This window comes from Mustela lutreola, chromosome 1 (genome assembly GCF_030435805.1).
Source record: "Mustela lutreola isolate mMusLut2 chromosome 1, mMusLut2.pri, whole genome shotgun sequence".
Taxonomy (NCBI): Eukaryota; Metazoa; Chordata; class Mammalia; order Carnivora; family Mustelidae; genus Mustela; species Mustela lutreola.
In genome coordinates, this window is record NC_081290.1 from 197109218 (window position 1) to 197133850 (window position 24633).

Genomic DNA, 24633 nt, shown 5'->3' on the forward strand with positions numbered 1-24633 from the left:
GTTAGGAAAATCATGCACCTAAATTGTCAGAGGCTCCTAACTGGTCTTCTCGGTTCTACCCTTGTTTCCTGATACTCTCTTCCCTAAAAAGCAGTCTGAGCGATGCTTTAAAACCAAGTCCCACAATTCACAGACCTGTAACCATGGGGCAAATAATACATTATATGTTAATAAACAAAATCAATTTTTCATTAAAAAAAAAAAACAAAACAAACCCAATTCTGATGGTGTAATTTTTCTGTTAAAAAGTGTCCGGAGGTTTCTCATCTCAGGGTAAAAGGGAAAACCCTTTTCATGATTTCCAGCACCCTCTGTGGTCTGGTTCCCTCTTTAACTTCATCTCCTATTCTTCCTTTGGTGTTCTGCTCTGGTTACTCTGGCCTCTCTGTTGTTCCTCAAACATAGCAGTCCCACTCCTGCCTCAGGGCCTTTGCACTTGCTGTTCTTTCTGTCTGAGACGAGCTGCCGTTCATTATCCACATGGTTTAGTTCCTCACTTCCTCGGGACATCAGTCATCAGTTTCTCAGGAACTGACCACCTTCTTTAAAATTAGCACCACACTCTTGCACTATATCCCTGTTCCCATATCCCTTTACCTGCTTTCCCATTTTTCTCTATAGTGCTCATTCCCATCTGATATATTATTTATCTTACTTATTTGTTATCGTTTTGTCTCCTCCCCTAGAATGTCAATTCCATGAAGACTTAGACACTTGTCAGTTTTATTTACCGGTGTATCGATGTCTGACACACAAATGTTAAATAAATATTTGTTACATATACATACATACATACATACATACATACATAGGTATAGTAAGTATAGGTAATAAATATCACTGCCAAAGTCTTGAAGAAACATCTGATCAAATAGGAGCTGTATCTGAAAATAAAGAGTGAGTTATATTTTCAGAGAGCTAGAAATCAAAAGCTATGGTAGCTGAGAGGGGAGGAAATTTCACTTGGCCAGGTTGAATGAGCCTGCTAAAATCATGGCCCTGATTTTTCTACAGGTGTGTGCTGCTGGAAAAGAGCGGGAATCCGTGTTGCAAGGACAAAATGGTCCCTTGCCACAGGACCCCTCCACTAGACTAAGGATAGCCCTTGGGTACTGGTGATTGTGTACCCTGGGTGAGGTTTCCCTGGGTCTTGCTGGCTGTTCCAACGGGGAATCCCTCTTTGTCCCTCCCCAAAACTCACAGATAAATCCCAGAGAAGGCTCAGCTCCATGTTTCAAGCGGGGAATGTTCCTCAGGCTTGTGCTGTTTTTACAGATGTCAGGGAGGGTATCATGGGGAGGCAAAGGCAGCGTAATTTCTAATGCTTTCTTCTGACAGGACATGTCAGGTTTGTGCTAGTTATCTTGGAGCCTAACGGGATCTTGAGGATAAATCTCTTATTTTGGTAGCGCTTTAAAATAAGTGGCAGCGGTTCATGCATAATTACTTCTGAATTATCTAGAGGAATCATCAGGTTTGATTATAGATGCATAATGAATTTACCAAATTTGTGGGTATTAGGGAGATATTAATTCCATATGAAACCTCACAATTCATTCATGTGCCATTTGTTTTCATTCCTTTTTTATAATAAGCTAATTAGTTTAAATTATTTGTACTTGTACAAGGTCCTGAAGCACATATAAGGAATGATTATACCGGAGAACCCAATAAATGGGAAGCTTTGGAGGTAGCATTAATTGTGATAAAGAGTTCATAAAGCAGTAGATGTTCAATTTCCCCATTTGGGGTGGTAATAATAGGTCTAATCATGACACCTCCATAAAGTCATAGGAAGTCCCTAATTAACGTTTTTGAGTTCAGATATTTCAAAGAGGGTGGAGGAAGTCATTGTGCCATCGGGAGAATGAAGCAGAAAGAGAAAGTCGACCTTGTTCGAACAGCAAGGCCTTGTTAACTCTGGGCCAGGGGGAGGGCAGGCATGTGTGGCATCTGATCTGCCTGGAGAAATCCTGCAGGAGGAACGGAAGCTTCTGGGGGTCACCGGGAAGCTGGGATTTCAGTTCCTCAGAATGGGAAGATGGACTTGTTCACATTGGGGCCTCATTGGGGCCTCAGCATTTTTAAGGACTTTTGGTTCTTTATGTGGAATTGACACCCTCTGACTGATGACCAGGGGCTAGAGTCTCTGAGGGTTGATGGGCAGGAAACTTCTTTCCTTAGGGCATGAGGAGGAACAAAGGCAGGACAGGGGGCCTGGATCTCGCTTCCTCAGGGATCTGCGGCCTTAGTCACAATCACTACCATACTTTGGGCGCCAAGTAAATGTCAGGCACCATGTTAAGCACTTTACATGCCTTATATCATTGATTCCTCTGCCGCCCTATGTGCAGACGCTCTCATGGCCTCTATTTCACAAGTCAGGGGAATGAGGACGAGAGGTCATGTAATTTACTTGACCAAAGCCATCTGTTTGATCAGGACAGATTGGGGCTGGAATTCTAGGGATCTCTGACTCTGAAGCCCTGCACAGGGTCCTTATGCCATACAGTCTCATCTATGGCTCCCAAAAAGCCAAGCTGTTCCTATAACCCCATGAAGCTGACCCCTATTATTATGACTCCAAATGGGCGAACTTAGAATAGTTCTTTTTTATCAAAATCTTAATTTTCTCCAATTGCACATTTCTCAAAAATTGAAATCTCAAAATTTTCACTCCGTGGGCAACCCACCGGGTAGGAGGCATTTCGTTTTCCCTCTCCAGGGTCTACTTCAGTGGAACAGCAACAGAAGGCCCGGCTACCTCACGGGTCTCCTCCTGCCATCAGAAGAAGCTCTACAGGGGTTAATGGCAAAAAGAAGTTCTGCTTTGAATGAGATACCAGTTTAATTTATATTTGATTAAAAAAGTCATTCATTCATGCATCTAGCAGTGGTATTTGTTAAATGTCTCCTACATTCTTAATTGGGTTTTGTTGGGGGAGGGGAGAAAGAGAGCAGGTATAATAAAACTCATGCCAGACACCTTGTTTATAATTTTATTGGGAAGGATATATGTGCACACCTGAGAAGTTAAGTAAACAAGAGAGTGATTGAATAACCAGGCAACTGAGAGATGCAGTAAGCTTTCTCTGGTCCAGCAGAGGTGACAGCCCTGGGGCCTTGGTCCACAAAGGCTTCTTACAGGAAGAGGGATGTGGAGTGCTCATGGAAGGGTGGACAGGGCCAGGGTGACAGAAGGGGCCCCAGCTGCACAGCCAGAAAGCCAAGCTCCTGGCCTCCATCAGTGACTAGGTTTCACTCTCTTGTGCCTCATTTCTTCCTGAAAGATGGAGATAATGACAACTTACAGGGGTGCCATGAAATTCAAAGAGGGAAATGGATACAAAACTGCTCTGACAGATGCAAAGTGCCGTGCAAAGGCCGGAAAGCACTGGGCAGAAAGCAACCCCAGGGGCGTGTGGGTCTCTAACAGACATAACAGAGCCCTTTGCTAGATCACTTGGATGCTGAGGCCCAGCTCTGTCCTGGCAGCAGGCAGGGCGACACGTCGTCATCTAGGGCCATGAGCAGAGCCCATCTGATCAGTGGGAGAAGCTGGGCCAGGTGTGATAAGACCAAGGCCCGATTTTGCAGGTTCACCGGCTTGGGTGGGGGGGGGTTGGTGGCGGTGCTTGATGAGACCCAGAAATGGGAAGTAGTCAGGGCAGGGATGCCTTTGATGTTTGTTTCATCTCTCTCTCTCTCTCTTTTTAAGATTTTATTTAGATCACAAGTAGGCAGAGAGGCAGGCAGAGAGAAGGGGAAGCAGGCTCCCTGCTGAGCAGAGAGCCTGATGCAGGACTGGATCCCAGGACCTTGAGATCATGACCTGAGTCAAAGGCAGAGGCTTAACCCACTGAGCCACCCAGGCGCCCTGTTTGTCTCATCTCTTATGCTATCCAATGGAAAATGACTTCTTTGTTCTGCTGTAGCCACAATCAGTCCACTGAAAATGGTAGTTGAAAAGATTATCTTTTACATGCTCAAAAGGGGATCCCGGGGGAGATCCCACAATGTCTCCCCATAGAGGAACCTCCTTCAGGGTAAGGGCCCCATGTGTTTATTACTTGCCACACCAGGCCCAAAGCCCCGCACACATCTCAACCTCAGTCACAGGGAGACCATAACCCCCCATTCTAGAGTTTAACGTTCTTGAATCTTCCTATCATGGGCTTCTGTTTCCCAGGGCAAATAGGACCTATTAGTTTCTCCTCAGAGAATCTCTTCATCTTCAGATCTCTGTATTTAGTTTCATTAGGATGCCGAGTGAGGCTCATGGTTAGCACCCCCGGCAGGTGGTTAGGACCCCTGGCAGGGGGTGGAGAGTGGGGCACCTTTTCTACTGGGGTCCCTTGAGGGTTTCACTCAAAGCTGCCGAAGGATGTTTTTTCCTTAGCATCCAAGATTGTTACCACTTCAGAGCTAAGAGGAGGAACTAATCCCAGGCAGGTGAAGCCAGCATATATAAACCAAAAGGAACTTTGAGGGAGGGACGTGCCCTTTTTTTCCGATCTCTGATTTGCCTCTAAAACGTTAAAGTTGGTTAGAGGATGGGTCTTTCCGGGCAGACCTCTGAGAAAGGAACATCCACTGAGAAGAGACTGTCTATGGTAACTTAAAGATGAAGAGGAGCTTGGAGAATCTAGGAGGCCCCACTACTTTGGAGGGATGCCCTTCTCTTGCTCCACCTAAGCATGCGAGGGCCCCACTCCCCCTTCTACTTCTGTCTGGTGGGGGGGATTACCTTGGACCACATCCCTCCAACTGGACAGCCATGGAGCCTGACATCGTGGGAGGTCTGAGCCCCTCAGAAGCACAGACTCTTGATGCTTGAACTTCAGAAGAATCTCTCCACCCTTTGCCTTCCACTCTGCTTCAGCTCTTTCGATTTTATTTCACACCTTGAGTGTTTTAAGGATTTGCTCCTTTTTTTTTAAAGATTTTATTTATTTATTTGACAGAGAGATATCACAAGTAGGCAGAGAGGCAGGCAGAGAGAGAGGAGGAAGCAGGCTCCCTGCTGAGCAGAGAGCCTGATGCAGGGCTCGATCCCAGGACCCTGAGATCATGACCTGAGCTGAAGGCAGAGGCTTAACCCACTGAGCCACCCGAGTGCCCAAGGATTTGCTTCTTCAGGGCTTTTGCCTTCTCTCCCTACATGTTATTACTGTTTTGTTACGTAAAAGGACAGAGGTTTGCAGAGGGCCATCCATGGACCCCAGAGATAGCCCTTTGCTCTTTCCTGGCCTTTTGAAAAAGGCAGCTAAATGGCTGGATTTTAATTGGGATGGGAGAAGGCCCCGAAAAACGTTTCCAGCTCACCCACTGGCCAAGACCGCGCTAACCATGGGTCTCACCCCCAGAAGACAGGTGGTGAGGGCATACATCCGTCCGTCTCTTTGTGTTGATGACTTGGAATCTGACAGTTCTGCCAAAGATTTGGGAGGGAAGGGTGCAGGGTTGGAGTACGGGAAGAGGGCAAAGAGGGGGATTAGTCATTTGAGTCAGGATGATTTTTCCTGATATCAAAGCCTCATCCTGGAGAGCTTTTGCTGTTGCTTGCTTTTATCTGGAAAACAATATGAGCAGCATCTCTCAAAATTAGGTCACAGCTTGCAAAGGCAGGGCCCCGCCAAGGTGCTAACTGCTTGAATTCTCGGTGGGTTTATACAGCTCTCTGCTCTGACAAATGCCTTCTTTGTTCCCCTGCAAAGTCTGACTTGCTGAAGCCTTCACGCCTGCCTCTTCTCTCCTTCACCCTTGCACTCCCCCCACAAACAACTGAATTTGGAAGGTTAAAAAATCACTTCACTTGTCAACTCAAATGCTTTCCTTCCTCCTGTCAAGTTGTTTCATTCCTACCCAGGAAAAGAAGCTACTGTATCACTCTGGGGACCAGAAGCCACTCTGAGAAGAGTGGCTGTGTAATTTTCGTAGCACTCTCGTCCTCTTGGGAGCAGGGTGTGCTGGTCTACCCTGGAGAGATCCATGAAGCCTGTGCCCCAGACATGTCAGTGGGTTGCAGAATGGCGGGGAGTCCTGATGGTCTGGGCTTCTTAGGTTTGTCTGGGCTCAGGTTTCTGTGTGGCAATAATATGATAGGAATCCCACCCACTCTGTTAAAATTGGCCAACAGTAGCAGCACCAGCAACCACAGACATTAGCCCTTGTTTGGATTTTGAGGAGAAAATTAACTTTCTCTTATTCTTTTTGTTCCTGATACTGTTGGTGATTAGGATGTCTTCATAATAAAACACTATGACCCTTGAAGATGGGCGGGACTGGGGAAGGGGTGAGAGGAGATGTTAGAAGTTAAATAGAACTCTCCAGAAGTGGGTGGAAATGAGAATCCTGTAAGTTCACTGGACCGGGGAACTATCTGTTTTTTATGCTCTGCCAAGGAGTCAAAAACTGGAGATATCTCTGGAAGTGGAGACACAGCAGGTGTCTCACGGGAGCAGTGTTTGAATGTGAGTGGGCTCAGGCAGGGCTACGCAGCTTGTACTCTGACGTCGGAAAGATGCCTGCTATTCCTGTCATTGATATCTGTGAGATCTTGGGCTATTACCTTAACCATAGTCTCTTTGCTTCTTCATTTGTAGAATAAAGTGTTTTCATTTGCAAAAGAAGTTTTAATAAGACAATGTACTGAAAACTCTTGGCAAATAATAAGCCTTCAATAATTATTATTATTGTTATTTTATTATGTTTTGGGGAGGGAATAGAGTAAAAGATATTATCATTGAAGTCTCTAGAAAAGCTTGAATAATGACTTCAAACCTTTTTATCTCAAGTAGTAGATTATTTTTCCGATGAGATTTTACACAGAATCTCAACATCTAAAGTTGGTATAAGTGAGATATAAACCAGTGGGTGGCTGGTAGTGGTTAGGTCCTGGGCACTGCCTGCTCAGCCTTCCCAGTGATTGTCTGTAGAGGCAGTTTGGACCTTTTGGGAACCCCAAAGCTCTGAGGGGCCTAGTCAGAAAACTGCTGGTGGATTGTTTCCCAAAAAAGTAGAGCTCAGCCTAACACCCAGCTAGTTAGCCTGTTTTAAAAGTGAACCAAGTGTATCAACACACAGAGAAATGGATCAGAAGCCTCCAGGTGAGGCAGGACACAGGTTTTCCAGGTAACTGTTGGTGGAATTGATGCCCAAAGATGTGCTTTTTTTTTTAGAAGAGAAGGAGCAGAGCCTTTTTCCTATTCTCACCCAGAGTGGGGCCAAGAACTATGGAAACCCAGGGCCTGCAGATGCGGTGGGAATGAGGTGAGATAAGAGAATGGGGACAATAATACAGAGACAGTCTGTCTCCATCCCAGAGAGGAGTCTAAGTGGGCTCTGGAGAGGAGTGAGAGTCGGCTGGGGTTTCCGCAGGTGGGGTCAGGTGGAGCTGTACATCTCTATCATGTCGATGATGTCTTGATGATACTTTCGTAAGTTTATTCCATTTTCCCCTTTTGCTTCCTCTTAGTTTTCAGCGCAATTACAATCTGGCTTTACTTTTATCTACTGGAAAAGACAAGGAAACAGTTTGACCAGATCGATGCCAGCAAAGTTGGCAAAATACAATTAATGATCAATCCACAAAGATCTCCTTCTGGATACCCACTTGTTTGGTGGAGAAGATGGGCACTGCTGAAGCCCAAGGGTCACCGGTCCCTGTGACTCAGTCTCAGTTCTCCCAGTCCAGGAGGAGTCGAGTAGACTCCTTTTGCCATGTGATCCCTTCTCAAGGAAGTATTTTTTAAGATTTGCAGCCTTAATCCCCTCCACTCAGCCACCTCTGTTATGGAAATACACAGAAAAAGAGGGCATAGTCTTACAAGAATGAGGGAACTTTCCATGGTTCTGAATAATGTGGCTCCCTACTTCACTTTTGCATACCAGTAGGTATACCCAGCTTCAAGGAAATCATTATTTTTATACATTTCAGGACTTGGCACTTTAATTCTCCGGGGGAAGCTCATAATTCCAATTTCCTAAGCTACTCCCAAAGAAAAACACAGATACCAGCTTTGTCCTCTGCAAGCTTTCTGGTCTCCTTATTCCTCATCTTGGGGCTGGAAGTGACTCAGGATTGTACCTTGCTATTTTCATGATCCATTGGCATCTCGGTAATGAATGCTCACCACCACAGTGCCCTCATTTAGTCTAATAACCTCAATAAGGTAATATTTGATCTGTGCTAAGTATCTGATTAAACAACATAAAGTATTTAACCTATTGATCTCTTATACCTTGCCAGACCTACATTTCTGATGTGCTTTAATTACTGACTTGGAGAGTTTTCCTGAATGGGATTTGCATCTCGTTAAGATCTTTTCTTTGTCTTTAGGGCTTCCCTGTCAACAGCTTTCTCTTCTTATTGCCTCCAGGCCCTATTCCATTTGCTTCTCTTTCACTAGACCCTGCCGGATTCTGCCTGAAGCCTGACAACATTTGGTTCATCTACCAGGAGTAGGCTCCTTTAGGTGGCCACGAATCCTACTGCTTATTTTTAAAAATTAATGATCACATAAACAACTGGACTTACTATTATTCTGTCTACTCTGATTTTGGGGCATGGGAAATTGTCTGGAGTGACAACCTCATTTTAGGCCATTGGTCATAGCTGTTGGATTGACCTACTCTTATATTTCACAGGGAGAGTAGGCTAAAATCGAGAGGATCACAGAAAACCATTTCAACTGGTCAATTAGTTAATTAATTGCTCTAGTCTGAACCATCTCTTTGAAAACTACAGAAAATCATACTTTTTCCCCCCTTTTGCCTGCAAGGGTATAGTCATGAATGTTAATAATAATTAGTTGATTTACATGCTGTCTTTTCTTCAAGAACCTCAAACATGCTGGGTTTGTTTATTTATTTTTTTCTTCTTGTTTTAAAATTGGCTCTACACAGGCTGAGATAGCTTCTCCACAGGGCCTCCCAAAATGAGAATAACACCTCATAGGATTTACGAGAATTCTATCAGAAAATTCATGTGGAACACTTACAATAATGCTGGCCACCTAGTAAGTGCTCAATAAACAGTAGCTATTATTATTATTTTGCATCATCTAAGAAACGGGTGGGTCATGCATTTCTGGGCAAGGTCAGGCTGGGAAGAATGTACCCTGGCCCAAGTGTCTGCACACTCTGTTAAGCCCACCTGATGAAGAAATCTACCCCCCCAGTCCATGTCCATCTACAGCCCCTACTGGTTCATCATAAATTAGGCTTGAGCCCAGACAGAGTAGTTTGGGGAGGAAACGGCCCTGAAAAGGCCAGTGTTCATCTCCACTTAAGCCACTGCCCAACATCAGATCCGAAGCAGTCAGAATGGTTCTCTAAACAAAGGTTCTCAAAGGATAGCTCCCCAAAGCTGGCACACCTGACAGCAATGCAAACCAGAGGACCTACCCCGAACATTTGAACTAGAATGTCTGTGATTAGGGCCCAGGTGTTCACAACTAAAACAAGCTCCTTTGGTGAATCTTATGCTCGATAAAGTTTGAGAACCACTTTCCACCAAGTGTTTTCTTTCAAGGCTGCCCTCAAGAGCTTGCAATCAACTTCCAAGAAAGTCTGGAGGTTGTGAGATGCCTGCTCTGCAGGAACACCTGACAGCTTCCACATCTCACCCCTTCTTCGTGTGTTAAGGGGGCAGCAATACAAGTTGAGTGTGGCCAAAAAGCAGAGGGGCAACTCTGCAGCCTCTAGAGAGATTGTGGCTTGGAGGTTCTCCTGACAGCTGTGTCCCTGGGGCAGATTGTGGGCACGCAATCTGGTGGGATGGGACAAGCCTTGCAGTGCCCCCAAAACTGCTGAAACAGAGGTTTGCGGCTGTCTTCATTGCCTCTGTAAATACTGCAGGGCCCATTTTTATCTCTATATTGGCTTTCCTCCGTCACTCTTGAAACAGTTGGGATATTTACTCCCACTTTCCAATGATGTTACCTCACAGAATGCAAACTCTGGTGCCTATAAAACAGACAATCCACAGAAAATGTGATACGGCTGGAACACACACTCATACACACACACTTCCACGTACTGCATCACTACCTTTATTCCAAAGCCAATAAAAGTGATTTCCAGATAATCTGCTATTTTGGATTATCTGCACCACTGCTCATCTCCATTAGCATAGCTAATTGAGAACGGACTGTGTGTCTTGGACTGTTTCCAAGAGGGGAACCCATTGCCTGGATGAGAAGAGTTTCTCGAGAATGCCAAATAAATGGTTGGAAACGTCAGGTGGATGCCCACGGGAGGAGGAGCAAACTTTTAAGGACGACCCGGCCAGAGAAAGCAATCTTGCTCAGCGTGTTATATGGATTACGAAGGCAGGAAACCATAAAACTGTCCCACAGCTAGAACGTGCACTGACTCTAACAAAGATGAGGCTTGGTTAGTAAAGGATGAAGCCATTCCAAGAACCAACAGAAGATGCAATATGGTTTTCGCTGGACTAGGTATTAACACCATCCAGGAAGCTACAGGTGATGAGAGCTTGGCAAACGACTCTGCTTTTGTTTTGACTTTTGCATAGCAAGGATGAGATAGAGGCCAGCGGGGAGATCATGGGAGACCAGACAAAAGGCGTGGAAGGATTTAGCCGCTATAGAAACCCAGACTCTAAAGAAACCACCAATGTTTACGGGCCATAGACATGCTCTTCTGTCATTTAATGCCTTCGTGAAATACCCCAACTAGATCTCAAAACCAAAACACACTAAGAAAAAAGACAAAAGACAAAAGACAGCGCAAAGTTGTAACTGCCTTCTGGGTAACTGTGTTTTGGATGGTGTCATTTTTCTTATGACATCAACTCCCAAATGGCATAGACGCTGTCTCTTAGAATAAATAGCAACTAGCAGTGGGTCATGCCTCCTGTGGGTTTCTGATAAGTATTGTTTGGTTGTATGCTGTTTATCACAAAGAGAACAGATACTATTGTCAGACAGGCTCACAAGCTGCTTTTTGCAAGAAGAATGAGAGAAATCCCCTACAACTTTTACAGTTCTATGTTCTGTCCCAAATAATAACTGGGAATGAATCACCTGGACTGACAGGTAATTGAAGGAGGTGACACATTACTCAGGAGGGGCAGAAAGCTCATGTCTGGGGTTACTCTGGACCCAAAGGGTCTTTTCAGTAGGTCTCCTGGTAGCCTGAGGCTCTGCTGACTATTTTTTCCAGGTCAGCCCCTATACCGCTCCCCCCTCCCGCCCCCATCAGAACCAGAGGTTGTGAGCTGGGAAGATTACTGTAGAGGGTTCTGAGGACGGCTGTCTGTCAACAGCCTAGACATTGTGGTTTTCTCCATTGGGTACACAGGACACAGGATCCCCTGGGGGAGCACAAAAATGCAGATGCCCAGGCTCTACCTCCGAAGATTCTGATTTAATTGGTCTGAGGGGGACCCCCAATGAGGATAATTTTTAAAAAATACCTAGAAGATTCTGTGGGCCAGCAGGATGAGAAAGTCTGAGCTAGAGGCTCTACTGTGATACCGGTGAACCGGGAGGGCCTGGCTCACTTCACAAAGCTGAGCATCAAACCCAGCCTTTGAACTCACACTCTTCATCTTTACGGGATGCCGGGAAATAAACGGCAGTGGGTGGGCAGAGGGCAGATGGGAAGGGAAGAGGGAAAGAGAGAAACACAGAAAGAGAGCCAAAAGCCTATTGAGAGGAGAGAAAGAAGGTTGACTTTCCCTGAAGAGTTTCTGGCAGCCAGGGTCTGAAAGGTGAAAGCTGTGCTCACTTCACCCCCTGGAAAGTGTTACCGCCTCGTAGCGACTGAAGTGTTCCTGTGCCCATCACAGAGGAGTCAGACAACTGGTGGACAGTAGCATCTGGGACTCAAATGACAAAACAACGCACAGCTCTGACCGAGAGCCCAGTACCCTACCGACTGAAAGTGACTTCTTGACCATTCGGGAACCCAGGAAATGGGGCAGGCCCCTGGAGAAGGATGATGTTAGAAATTAAAGCAAAACAGACCATGTGACGGAACAGGAAGTCCTGTAAGGGCAGGAAGATGGAGACCCCGGTGTCCTCTCCGCTTCCCGTGGGTTCTCGGCGGGAGGGGCTTTAGCCATCCAGAGTGGAGCAGCTGACTTTTTCTGGTTCTTTCTTCCTTCTTTCTTTGTTTCATCTCTCTTCTTGCTCACTTATTTCTCCTCAGAACAGGAGCCAGGGATCTGCTCTCCTTTCGCCGACCTCTCCTCGGCAGAGAGGCTTGAATGAGCAGGATTGGCCTAGGAAGGAGGGGCAGGAAGAGCACCAGTGCGTCTACCCATGCAATGGATGGGGACCCGGAGGAGGGACCTGCTGTGGAGGAGGTTTCCCGATCTCCACTGGCTCTCACAAGACAAAACCACTGACTGCTTCTCTCCTACAACTCCTGGTTCTCCCCAGGGAGGTGCTGGTTTCCACTACACAAGGATAGACAGAGTTACTTGTCATAATTAAAAACTCTCATGGGAATGGATGCCTCTGTGTTCTTTTTTGGAAGTTGTACAATTAGCGGGTTCCCGAGGGAGTGGGGAGCCCCAGGCTGCGCAGCATGGGAGAGGCACAGCCCCTAGCCTCTTGCATTTCCACTTCTTAATATACTGCTCCCTGTAACCAGCTGCAGATCCAGTCTGAGCAGCTAGAGGAGGCAGAGAGGACTTGAACCCTCCCTTTGGCGCTCTCTGGCAATTTCTGACCTCTGAGCCTCTCTGATTATAAACATGAGAGAGTCCCCACGGCCCCGTATAAAACTCTGGAGCAGGCTGGCAGAAGAAAACACGAGTGTCACTGGCCTGGAGATCAGAGGGAATTTGCTGAGAGATTTGTGTGTGTACGTACGTGCGTGTGTCTGTGTGTGCATTTGAGCCTCTGCCCCTGGCACAGGGGAAATTAACCAGACTCTGCCTATGTGGGAATTCTGCATGGCAACCTAATCAAGGCTTAGTTTTTCATTAAAATTTCCATTAATACTGGAGCTGTTTAGAGCAAGTTGAGTGGGAATATCCGTAATGCACCTTCCCCCCTCTATTACCACTCTGAGGATCAGGGAAAGGTTAGGTTGTACACTTCTACTGAGGCCACTTCTGGTTTACCCATTGTTATTATCCTTGTCCCCAGCACTTAATATACACAGTAGGCAAAGCCCAGAGAGGACCCCACAGAACCCAAACTTGTCCGGTGGGATAGTCAGGAAATGAATGAAAGAGGAGGCTTACAGAGGTATGGAGTCAAGCACAGTGAGGGCTCATGGAATGGACATCACTTTTCAGCCTTGAGATGAGCTGCACCAAGTGCCCCTGCCTGCTGTAAATGAGACTCGGTGGCAGACATCCCAGAGTTAGGGAAATCAGCAGGTCTTCTGCTGGGGCTGGGGATGCCGAAAGGTTCAAGGAGCTCAAGCCTCTCACCCTCTTGGGGTCATTTCTGTATCAGAGCTATCCAGAGTATCCCTATGTCTGATAGTTCTGCTGTACCCTTTCGACACCCCCAATGCTGCTCATCGCTCGGAGGTGCCCACTGGCGCTCCCTGAGTTGTGGGTTATCTTGGAAACAGATGCACCTGTTCCAGATCCCTCAAAGGTTAGTTCAGTGACACTTTGTTGAACGGCATGGCATCCTTTTTCACCCTTAGCTGCAGCCACATGAAAACTGCTTCCTAGTACATGAACACTCTGTTCTTAGACAGTAATGGTTTCACCCACAAATCCTGGAGCTCGTCCTTTGGGGGCCAGTGGGAAATCTGTCACCCTGTGCCCTCCAGGAAGAATCAACTGTGACCTTACTCTAGGTTTCTGTAACCTTCAATGTGTCATTGGTGACCTTATGACTCTTTGGGGGTGTGTCTCCGTTCCCTGCACCCCACGAGAAGAGATGGTGTTCTACTCAGCCGGTATCCTCCATGTTAAGTGGCAGGGTTTAAGATGCCCCTGGTAGCTGCTCGTCAAATTCTCTTGAATTCTTATACACTTCCCTGTCTCCGTCTGAGGCGGGCATCATCGCTGTTACTGACAAACCGACTAAAGTGCATTAACAAGAAAGCGCCAACACAGCTAATGCAGTCTGCAAATGGCGTTTGTGGGAGGACGCAACCTGTTTGTGCCACACGTGTTTCTTGAGACTCTGAGAATATGTAAAATATTTTAGTTTGGTAACTCTCAGCCAGGCATGCCTTTCAGGAGATATTTTAGTGATCAAGCCCTAGTGAAAGGGAACGCAGAGTCTGGAAACATACATGGGTTTGGGACCCACCTCTAGCACTAACCATGTGACCCTGGGAAGAGTTCTTAAAATTCTGTATGCATCTATTTCTTCGTTTATAAAACAGAACCTACCATCCAGGGCTGTTATGAAGATTACATGAGGCAATTTATATGAATTTAGAATAGTTTCTACATAGGCTCTGTAAGTACAAGCTCCTATTGTCTTTATGGCTGTTATTACTTAGAATCCTTGGAGGTATGATCTGGACGTTTTTGTTTTCAAAGAACTACTTAGGAGATTCTGGTTTGCACCCGTGGTTCTGAACCAACTGCGGTTTGGCTTGTCAGTTTCACAGACGTGAGAAAACAGGAAGTGCCGCAGGAGTCTGGTGAACCAGGAAGAACGCAGATTCCTGGGATCCCAGGCTTCCTGGCAAATCAGTCAAGGTTAGCTCCCTGTCTTCCTCCTCCCCATCCCGCTAACAGCCTTTGATCTCACCTCCGGTCGGGGCACCAGCTCAGCTTCCTGCAGGGGTGAGAGTGAGCAAGGACGTGCTCTAGAGATAGGGGAAGGGGGTGAAGGGAAGTGAGCGTGCAATCCACCCACCACATAACCAGCTGCTGAGAAATAGTGGGCCGGCGGTTGTTAGCGCTCTGGGGGCTGCTGAGCCTTCTAGGGGTTTACCAAGATGGGACAAATCTAACGAGCAGAAAGTTACAGCATGGCTTATTGGACAATAACCCATTTCCTTCACTTAGAAACAATGAAGAAACATTTTTCTCACTTCTATGGCACAAGGAAAGCAATATCAGTGATTTGTGCTGCCTGGTTATCCAGTCTCTTTACCGACTTGGCTTATTTTCTTGCTGCGAGATATGAACACTTAGGGCTGAATGTGGCTCTCTTCTCTCTGGTGAGTTTTTCCTTTTCCCATTTTTATTTGTATTGACTGTGAGGTTTCTCATCAGATGGATTAAAAAAAATAAAGAAAGAAAGAAGCCAGTCACTGAGGTTATGTGTTGCTCAATGGGCCGTGCTGGTGTGGGCATGTACATTTTGGGTCTGCGGTGTGTGAAAACATCTGTTGAAAGATTCCTGGGGAGGGAGAGGTCCTGACCGACAGCCTCAGGCTCAGGGTCCCACCCCAGTCCTACAGGACTCTGATCCCCGACATCAATCCTAGGAAATGCTGTTGCTGTCAGTGAGAAGCCTGTTGAACAAGGCACTTTGATTTGTCAGCTCTGCATCTTTTGGTCCAATTTATTTCACAGAAAGATACCGCTTTGGATTAAAACAACCACCACCACCACAACAACAACAAAAAGAAGAAAAAGGCTCCAGTCACTCCATGATGGAACAGCTTAGGGAAATAACTTTTCAAAAGTCGAGAGTTAGAGGAAATTAAAAAAAAAAAAAATCAGAGAATGTGCCGCCAAAGAATTCAATCACAGCAAAGTCCATTTCCATTCCCTTGAATTCTAGACAAACAATTTCGAGTTGCAAATATCTTTCAGAAGTACTGTATGCACAGGTCTGGATATTAAGTTGCCTGACAAACATTTCGGATCCAAACTGCCTGCCTAGAATTGGCTGCTGGGAGAGCAATAATGTGGCTGTAGAGAGAGCTCCATTGTTTGCACATAGTTGTAGCTTATGTGTTTAACTGAGTTTTGCAGATGGGAATTGCCCGGAAAGCAGCAGGTTTTTAAAGGATGAATTTTCAATGCCTGAAGCAAGGTGGCGGGAAGATTAGGGGAGAATAGGGAAGGGTGGCTTCATGAGAACCTGCTTTCCCCAGAGGGACCACGGCTATAATGACTTCTCCTTTGCTGGGGCAGACCCTGCAAGCACGCTCCTGTTCTCAAACAGAATCTCTGCTCAAGCGGGATCAGCTGTATGGAAGGACGTCCTCCCTGGATCCCAAGACCCTTCCCGGGGGCCTTGTTTAGCATATTCGCAGCTGACATTTCTGAGAAGAGCATGCGTGTTCATGTGTGTGTGTGTGGGGGCATTAATTTCAGAGAACAACCCAGCCTGAGTATATTTATACTTTTAAGATTTTATTTATTTGGCACAGAGAGAAAGAGTGAGCGAGCACACAGAAGGAGAGAGAGAAAGGGAGAAGCAGGCTCCCCGCTGAGCAGGGAGCCCAATGTGGGGCTCGACCTCAGGACCCTGGGATCGCAACCTGTGCTGAAGGCAGCTGCTTAACTGACAGAGCCACCCCCGTGCCCCCAGGATGAGGATATTTAGGGAAACATCCTCACTTTGGGCAGGTGCAGTGACCCTGAGAATGTCTCACAAAAGTCCTGCTGGTCAGAGGATGTTGGTGTTTCCTGATCTTGAGACAAAGCAGTTAAAGTCCTGAGACCCTTGCATCCTGGAGAGGAACCCTCTAGCTTCTATTCTTTAGGACTATCAGGTCACACTCCGTAGTGATCCCGGATGTCAGCAATCTTCTCTCCGAGCAACTTCAGCACCCTTAGGAAGGGTGGATAGCAGAACTCTTGGGAAAGAGAGCTCTCCTCTCCACAGACTGCTTTTCCCTCCCTGCATAGTGTGACTGGTTGTCCAAGCTGGAAGAACCTCTCCAGAGGGCAAAAAGCCATGTCAACTGGTAGTGTGGAGGCCTTTCCTCCTGCTCTTCCTCATTAGTTTCCTCCTGACTCCCCAGGATGAAAGAAGGACCCCTTCTTGCTTTTCATTATGGTGGAGAGTCAGAGAACAATGTGCCATTTGCAGACTCAAATCTATAAAGAGCTGTTGGCAAGCCATTCATTTTTTAAAATTTAATTCCCCCAGGTGACTCACCGGGGTTGTTAATAACTTTCAGCTCTATTTTAAACCCCTAGCCCTGAGAGTGCCGCTAAAAATCTATTCCTGTGGGCATGGGTTATTGTAGAGTTAAGGAAAGTTTCCCCCTTTCCTTCTTGCCCATGGTTGAGGTTGCGTCCACAGAGACCAAGAAGGTTCTAGATGAAGAAGGGTTGTGTGGGGAGCGGTTGCCAGGGATGTCTTGAGATTTTATTCCCCTGTTAGGACTTTCCATCTCTACTCCTGCAAAAAGTTTTCTGGTAGGGAGCTAACTAGAAATGTTTCATCACCCCAATATACAGGCTCTTTGTTCTTTATCTTCTCCTATATGGCCACGTGGATCTTTCCCTTACTTGTTTTGGCAGGATTCCCCCCACCCCTTTTTTTAAAATTTATTTTTAATTTATTTTCGGCATAACAGTATTCATTATTTTTTCACCACACCCAGTGCTCTATGCAATCCGTGCCCTCTATAATACTCACCACCTGGTACCCCAACCTCCCACCCACCCGCTAATTCAAACCCTCAGATTGTTTTTCAGAGTCCATAGTCTCTCATGGTTCACCTCCCCTTCCAATTTACCCCAACTCCCTTCTCCTCTATAACACCCCTTGTCCTCCATGTTATTTGTTATGCTCCACAGATAAGTGAAACCATGTGATAATTGTCCCCCCCCCCGTTTTAAGAAGATTTTTAAAAAATTTATTTGAGAGAGATGAGAGAGGGAGAGAGCGAGCGCGATTGCGTGAGCAGAGAGAGGGAGAAGCAAACTCCCTGCAGAGCAAAGAGCCTAATGTGGGGGCTCGATCCCAGGGCTCTGAGATCATGACTTGAGCTGATGGCAGGTGCATAACCAACCGAGCCACCCAGGCACCCCAGGCTTTTCCTTTTTTGACTATGGGAAGTTGATAGACCCATTATGCAGATGAAAGTAAAAGGACCCTCTAGATCTAGTGTCCTGGTCCTGAGATAAGGTGTCCCCTAGGTCCTTTCAAACACTTATGAGGTCTTTCACCTTCTCAGGGCCTTGCCTCTCCTTTAGCTTTCAGATCTTGGACCACCTCCTCTCTTGAACCCCATCTTTTTTTAACCCACTAGCATATTCCCCCATCTTTCTGTGTCTTTTGTTAATTCTTGTACTAGCTATGTGTATTTAAGGACTCCTCTGTTAATTGTGGATGGTGAGATTGTTAACTCCTGGTCTGGAATTAATCCATCTTCCCCAGCATATGACTATAGATCTCAGGAGCAAACACTGAATACTTGCTAAGTCTGTGGTTGAGTCATTCAAGCCCTCCTGTGACTCAGATTACACAACCAGCAGCAAACTTTGGGGGACTCCAGGAAAACTCAGCTGCCGGTTTTCCCTTCTTCTCCATTTAATGTTTTTCCTCCCAAGGTAATTGCATGAAATCCTAGGGTTTCATATTCCTGATATAGAAATGATTTTTAAAATTGTAAATCTAGCAGACACCTATCCTCTGAGCTCCAGATTTATACATTCAACTGCCATTTTGAATCCTTCTTGGGAGGTCTAATATTTATTGAAAACTGTAACATGTCCAAAAAGACTTTTAACTTCTCCCCCTCAAGTCTTTGGCATCTTGGTACGTTGCAATACCATCCATTCAACTGCTCAAGCATCTTGATTCTTCCTTTTCCTTCTCCCACCACATTCAACATGCCAGCAAATCCTATTGGCTCTTGATCCAGAATACATCTAGAATCTGTTTACTTCCCTCCATTGTCAACATTGCAGTTCAAGCCACCATCAACTCTTGTGTGGGAAGACCTTGTATTGGTCTTCCCAACCAATCTCTCTGCTTCTTTTCTTGCTTCCTAAAATTTCATGTCTTCAGCAGCTACAGTGATCTTCTAAAAATAAAACATTTGTTTTATTTGACCAAATTATTTGACCAAAGTATTTGACCAAATTCAATGTACACTCATAATAAAAGCCATAAAAAAAACTAGGGATAGGAGAGACTATCATAATTTTAACAAAGGGAGTGTAAGAAAAACTTGGAGCTCATATTATACTTAATAGTGAAATACTGAATGCTTCTGCCTACTCACCACTTCTATTCAACATGGCACTGGAAGTTTCGCTAGTGTAATAAGACAAGTAAACGAAAAAGTATACAGCTCAGGAAGGAAGAAATGAATTGTCTTTATTTACAGAGGATGCAATTGTCTTTGTTTAAAACCCTGAATAATATATAAAAAATACCCTGGAATTAATAAGCAAGAACAGCAAGTTTGCAGAATGTAAGGTAAGCACACGAAAGTTAACTGCTTTCAATAGGAGGTCAGAACCATGGCATTCTGCCTACTTTGGCCGGCTCTTGAAGACTACAGTTTAACTTTTATGGAATGTAATCAACGGTTTAATGGAAGGAAATAAAAATTTGTACCTTCGGTGAAAACAAAAGACGAGTCAACTTCTTTCCTATATACCAGGAACAAACAATAAGAATTTGAAAGAAAAACAACAACAATTCATAATAGAAAAGAAAGAAAGGAAGGAAGAAAGAAAGATAGAAAGGAAGTAAGGAAGAAGGGAAGGAAGGAAGGGAGAAAGGAAGAGAGAAAAAACACCAGACAGACAAAATTAGGTATAAACCTAACAAAATAGGTATAGGATCTTTAACAGGAAGACTATAAAACTGATGAGAGAAATCAAAGATCTAAATAATAGACATTACATGTTTGTGGATTGAAAGAGTCAGTGTCATTAAGATGCCAATTCTTCCCAACTTAATCTATAAATTCAAAACAATTCCAATAAATATCCCAGTAAGCTGTTTTGTAGATAGAGACAAATGGAATATAAAATTTGTATAGAAAGGCAAAGGACTAAGAATAGTCTCCACAATACTAAAAAGGAAGAACAAACTTGGAAGACTCACACTACTCAATTTCTAGACTTACTATAAAGCTACACTAATCAGGACAGCATGGTGTTGGTAAAATAGACAAATAGATGGGCGGAAAGAATAGACAAAATAGACCAGAAATAGACCCACACAAATATGTTCAACTGATTTCTTCACAAAGGCACAAAGATAATTCAAAGAAGAAAGGACAGGCTTTTCAATAAATAGTTCCAGAGCAATTTTATACAAAAAAAGAACCTACACATAAGTCTTGCATCCTACATAAAAATTAACTCAAAATGGGACACAGACCTAACTGTAAAGTATGGACTATACAACTTTTGAAAGAAAATAGAGCAGGAAATTTACACGCCCTTGGGTTTGGTGATGAGTGTTTAGATGCTAACAAACAAAAAAAGGTGATTTAGATTTTATTAAACTTAAAAACCTTTGTTTTGCTAAAGATGCCCTTAAGAAATTGAAAAGACATGTCACTGACTGGGAGAACATATTGACAAATCACATATCAGATAAAGAACTTGTATCTAAAATATACCAAAACCTCTTAAAACTTATCAGTAAGAAAACAAACAGCCCAATTAAAAAAAAAATGGGCAAAAGATCTGAACAGACTTCACTACAGAATACATACAGATGGCAAGTAAGCATATGCAAAGATACGCGGTATCATCTGTTATTATGGAAATGTAAATTAAAAATACAATGAGATACTCTACACACTTATTGGAATGGCTACAATTGAAAAAGCTGACAAGACAATGCAAAGATGTGGAGCAACAAGAACTCCCATTCATTGCTGGCGGAAATACAAAATGGCACAGCCACTTTGGAAGACAGTCTGGGAGTTTCTTACAAAGCTACATATACTTTTACCATAGGATCAAAGAATTGCACCTCTGGGTATTTACTCAACTGATTTGAAAACTTATCTGCACACGACAATGTGTGAATGCTTATAGCAAGTTCATTCATAACAATCTAAAACTGGAAACAACCAAGATGTCCCCCTGTAGATGAGAAGATAAACAAACTTGGGTAAATCCATACAATGGAATGCTCTTTGGCAATATAAAGAGATGCGTTATCAGGCCACAATATGGAAGAATCTTAGATATGTATCACTAAGTGGAAGAAGCCAATCTGAAAAATCTATATGCAGTATGATTTCATTCATTTGGCACTGGAAAAAGCAAAACTATAGAGAAAGGAAACAGACAAATGGTACCAGGGGCTTAGATAGGGGAGGGGGTTGAACAGATGAATCACAGGAAATTTTTTTTTAAGGCAATGAAACTATTGTGCATGATATCGTAATGGTGGTGTGGTATAACATATATATATATATATATATATATATATATATATATATATATAATATCCTTGGTTCATCCTGGGTTCTAGGCACAGAGATAGAGGATACAAAGATAGTAAAAACAACCCTAAGAATACATAGGGAATTTGCTATTTAGCTAGATAGCTGGTAGAGTATTTCTTTTCATATATCTATAGTAATGAATTCCTCCCTTACTTGTCACCTAACCAAATTAATCAAGCACCTGACTAACTAGTTAACCAACTAACTGACTCCCTATCTTGTGTCCTAATTGTTTTGTGTTAACCTTTTCTTGAATCTCAACAATTTTTTTAGCCTATTTTTAGTAATCTTCCCTTAAACTATAGAAAGTTGTATATATAATAAAGAGGATTGAGTTTCCTCTTCTTCTTGCCCTTGTCACTCTCTGGGGACCGAATTACAAACAGAAATACTATCCCCCCACCCCCCTAGCTAGAGCCAGGAAGGAAGAATGCAGTGGAGAGCTCAGATAGCCAATGGAGGAACAGATCTAGACAATGGGCATTTGGCTGTATTCAGCTAACGTGGACAGCCATACCTGCAAAGACATGCAGGGAAGGAGATGACCCAGACAAATGAAGTTCAAGGTAACAAGGCCATATTTGGCTTGGAAGGGCAGAGAGAGAAGTTGGTCAGTGAGGGAGTTGTGCTGCGTGTGCAGAATCAGAGCCAGTCCCATCTGTTATCTGGTCAGGGCAGGTGGATTGCGGGTTGAGTTTGGGCTCAGGCAGGCAGCACCAGGAGGGAAATTTATGAACAGACCTTTAACTCTGGTCACTCTGTAGCCCAGCAGCTCTGGAAATTAGATCCAGATGGATAGTATTTTGATAGCTTCTCCTGACCAAGGAATTTATGTTAATTCTTGGGACCCAAGGGGAAAAGGGAAGCATCTAAAGTCAAGGAATTCATAATTTCTCCTTAATATGTTTCCAAAATTCATCTGTGTTTTCACTCGTTGCCACAATCGGGGCTGGGGCTGGCACAGGGATAGGAGAAGGAGGAACGAATGGGAGCCCAGGGCCTCACTCATCACACATGTGCCTTATGTGAGATTCCTAGAGCAGAACGGTGAGGAGTTTTTGGAATATTCTCCTAATTCAGGAACAATTCTAGGTTGGAGTCTGTAGGTTTTTCCTCCGCTGGGAAATTTATCAAACCTTTCTCTGCTCATAGAAGCATTTATTTATTTATTTATTTATTTATCTATTTATTTATTTATTTACTAAAGGTTTTATTTGTTTATTTGAGAGAGAGAAAGTGTGTGTGCTCATGAGAGCGGAAGCAGAGGGGAGTGGAGGGTCCGAGGGGGAGGGAAGAAGCAGCCTCCCCGATGAGCAGGGAGCTGGAGGTAAGACTCGATCCCAGGACTCAGGGATCATGACTGGAGCTGAAGGCAGACGCTTAACCGACTGAGCCACCCAGGTGCCCCTCATAGATGCATTTTAAGAAGCTCTAAACACCAGGACAGATGGTCCTTCCTCCATATTTAATGTTTTTTCCTGAATCAACAAGTAGAAGCGTTGAGGGATAACAGAGCTTTGTATAGACCAGTACGGGTCATCTATTCGAACGCTTCTCTGAGAATGAAGCTACTTTGGTCATGACTCTGCCATGAACTGTGTGTTCTTGGGTGAGCCCCTTCACTTTTTTTGGATCTCCCTGTCCTCACATGTTAAAGGAGAGGCTTGGATGGCAGGACTTTAAAGGTACAATGCTTCAATGCTTGACCCTGCACTGGAAACAGTCTGGCTCTGGTGGAATGTTTTAGGAAAAAAAGGAGGGATGCAGTTATTTTCTGAGCAATATTTTGGGAATTCTGTAGCTTAGAAAGAACTATAAAGACTAGATCTTCTATCTTCATGTGCCATATATCCCCCATTTACATCGAAGGGAGAAGGGATTTCACAGGCATACTAAGGGATCTCTGCCCAGGACTTCAGAGCCTTTACAAGTCCTCGCTGAGCACCTGCTATGTGCCTGGCCCTGTTCTGGAAAGTCCTGATTCCATACTGAGGTGTCTGGACAAAGCAGTGGCACCAAGGACAGGCTTGAACAAGTTCAGGTTGTCAACAGTAAGAGGAGGGCTGGTGCTTGGTGTATTTAGAAAGGTAGCGCTTCCAACAGTCTATCCCTTTTCTGCTAGAATCCAGACGTTGTGGCTCAGTACCCATCATCTTTCCTCATCCCATCCAAGAAACTGATACTGACATTATGCAAGGCTTTGTACTGCTTGAGGTCCCACAAAAGGAAAATATTCTTTTCATGTCTCTTTCAAATTTTGGAGTGAGGGGATTCCAACAGGCTAGTGGGGAAGGAGGGCAGGGGCTTTGCTTGGGGGCTAAGAATTTTAACTTCTGCTTGAGAGACTGTCGCTGCTGATGGATTCTATGAAGCTGATTGGCCTTCTCTGAACCTTTCCTCTGCCCACAGCCTGGGCAGCCATGAAATCATGTTATTTGTGTTGATACCATTGGGTAGCTCGAGGAGATGGCAGAGTGAGTTTAATTTCCGCCTGCAAAAAAGTAGGAGACAAGATGAAGGGGTGCAGGGTATGTTCACCAGAAAACAGATGAGGGGGTCTACCTCAGGTCAAGAGGCTCTACTGGGTCACTTCCAAGTTCAGTGTCTATGGAAGGCTCTCACCTCTGAGCTTGTGGTCTGCTCATTCCTGCTGGCCCCTTAGATCCTTGGAAGGAAATGACACCAGCACTACCCCTCTCCTACTGATTTCATTTATCTCTTAAACACACCATCCCAGTTTTGGGGCCTTTATCTACACACTAATCTCATATAATCAAGTCCAACTGAGCCAATGATCTGACCTTTTATGTTTCCAGCTACTGCTCATGTCTTTAGAAATGGATTTCTGCCTTCCACAGCGCTCAGCATGTTTGACCTAATGGGCTGGGCCTTCTTTGCTTTGCTCTGTGATTATAAACTCGGAATATTACTAATTAAGGCTCAATTCTATATTTTAAAAAGCCCACAATTTTGGACTGAGGCTACAATGGAAAACATTTAGCATTGGTTTACCTCCGCTTTCACACGGGGGGTGAAGGATGGAGCAGGTTATAGAGAGAGAAGTTTGCTCTCATAGGATTGAAGACCGCAGGCAGCAGTATTAGACAGTTTTCCTCCAGTTGGGGGTGGTGGGGACAAAGGGGTCAATCACCAGCATGTGGTGGGGGGCATCCCCATGCCTACTGTCTGTCTTTGTCACTCCCAGGAACAAAGAGCCTACTTGCTGGCTGGGAGCTGGTCATGGCGGAGGCAGGGAGTAAAAAGAGATGAGCGCACGGGGTCAGTTCATGAAAGGTTTAGTAAGCCATGCATAGGAGTTTGAACTTTATTCTGTAG

At 44.7% G+C, this 24633-nt stretch overlaps 1 protein-coding gene across 5 annotated transcripts in view; it reads right to left on the reverse strand.

The window, feature by feature from the left end:
- Window positions 1-24633, reverse strand: part of KIRREL3 (kirre like nephrin family adhesion molecule 3) — a 548210-nt gene that overhangs the window by 209350 nt on the left and 314227 nt on the right. The window lies entirely within an intron of this gene.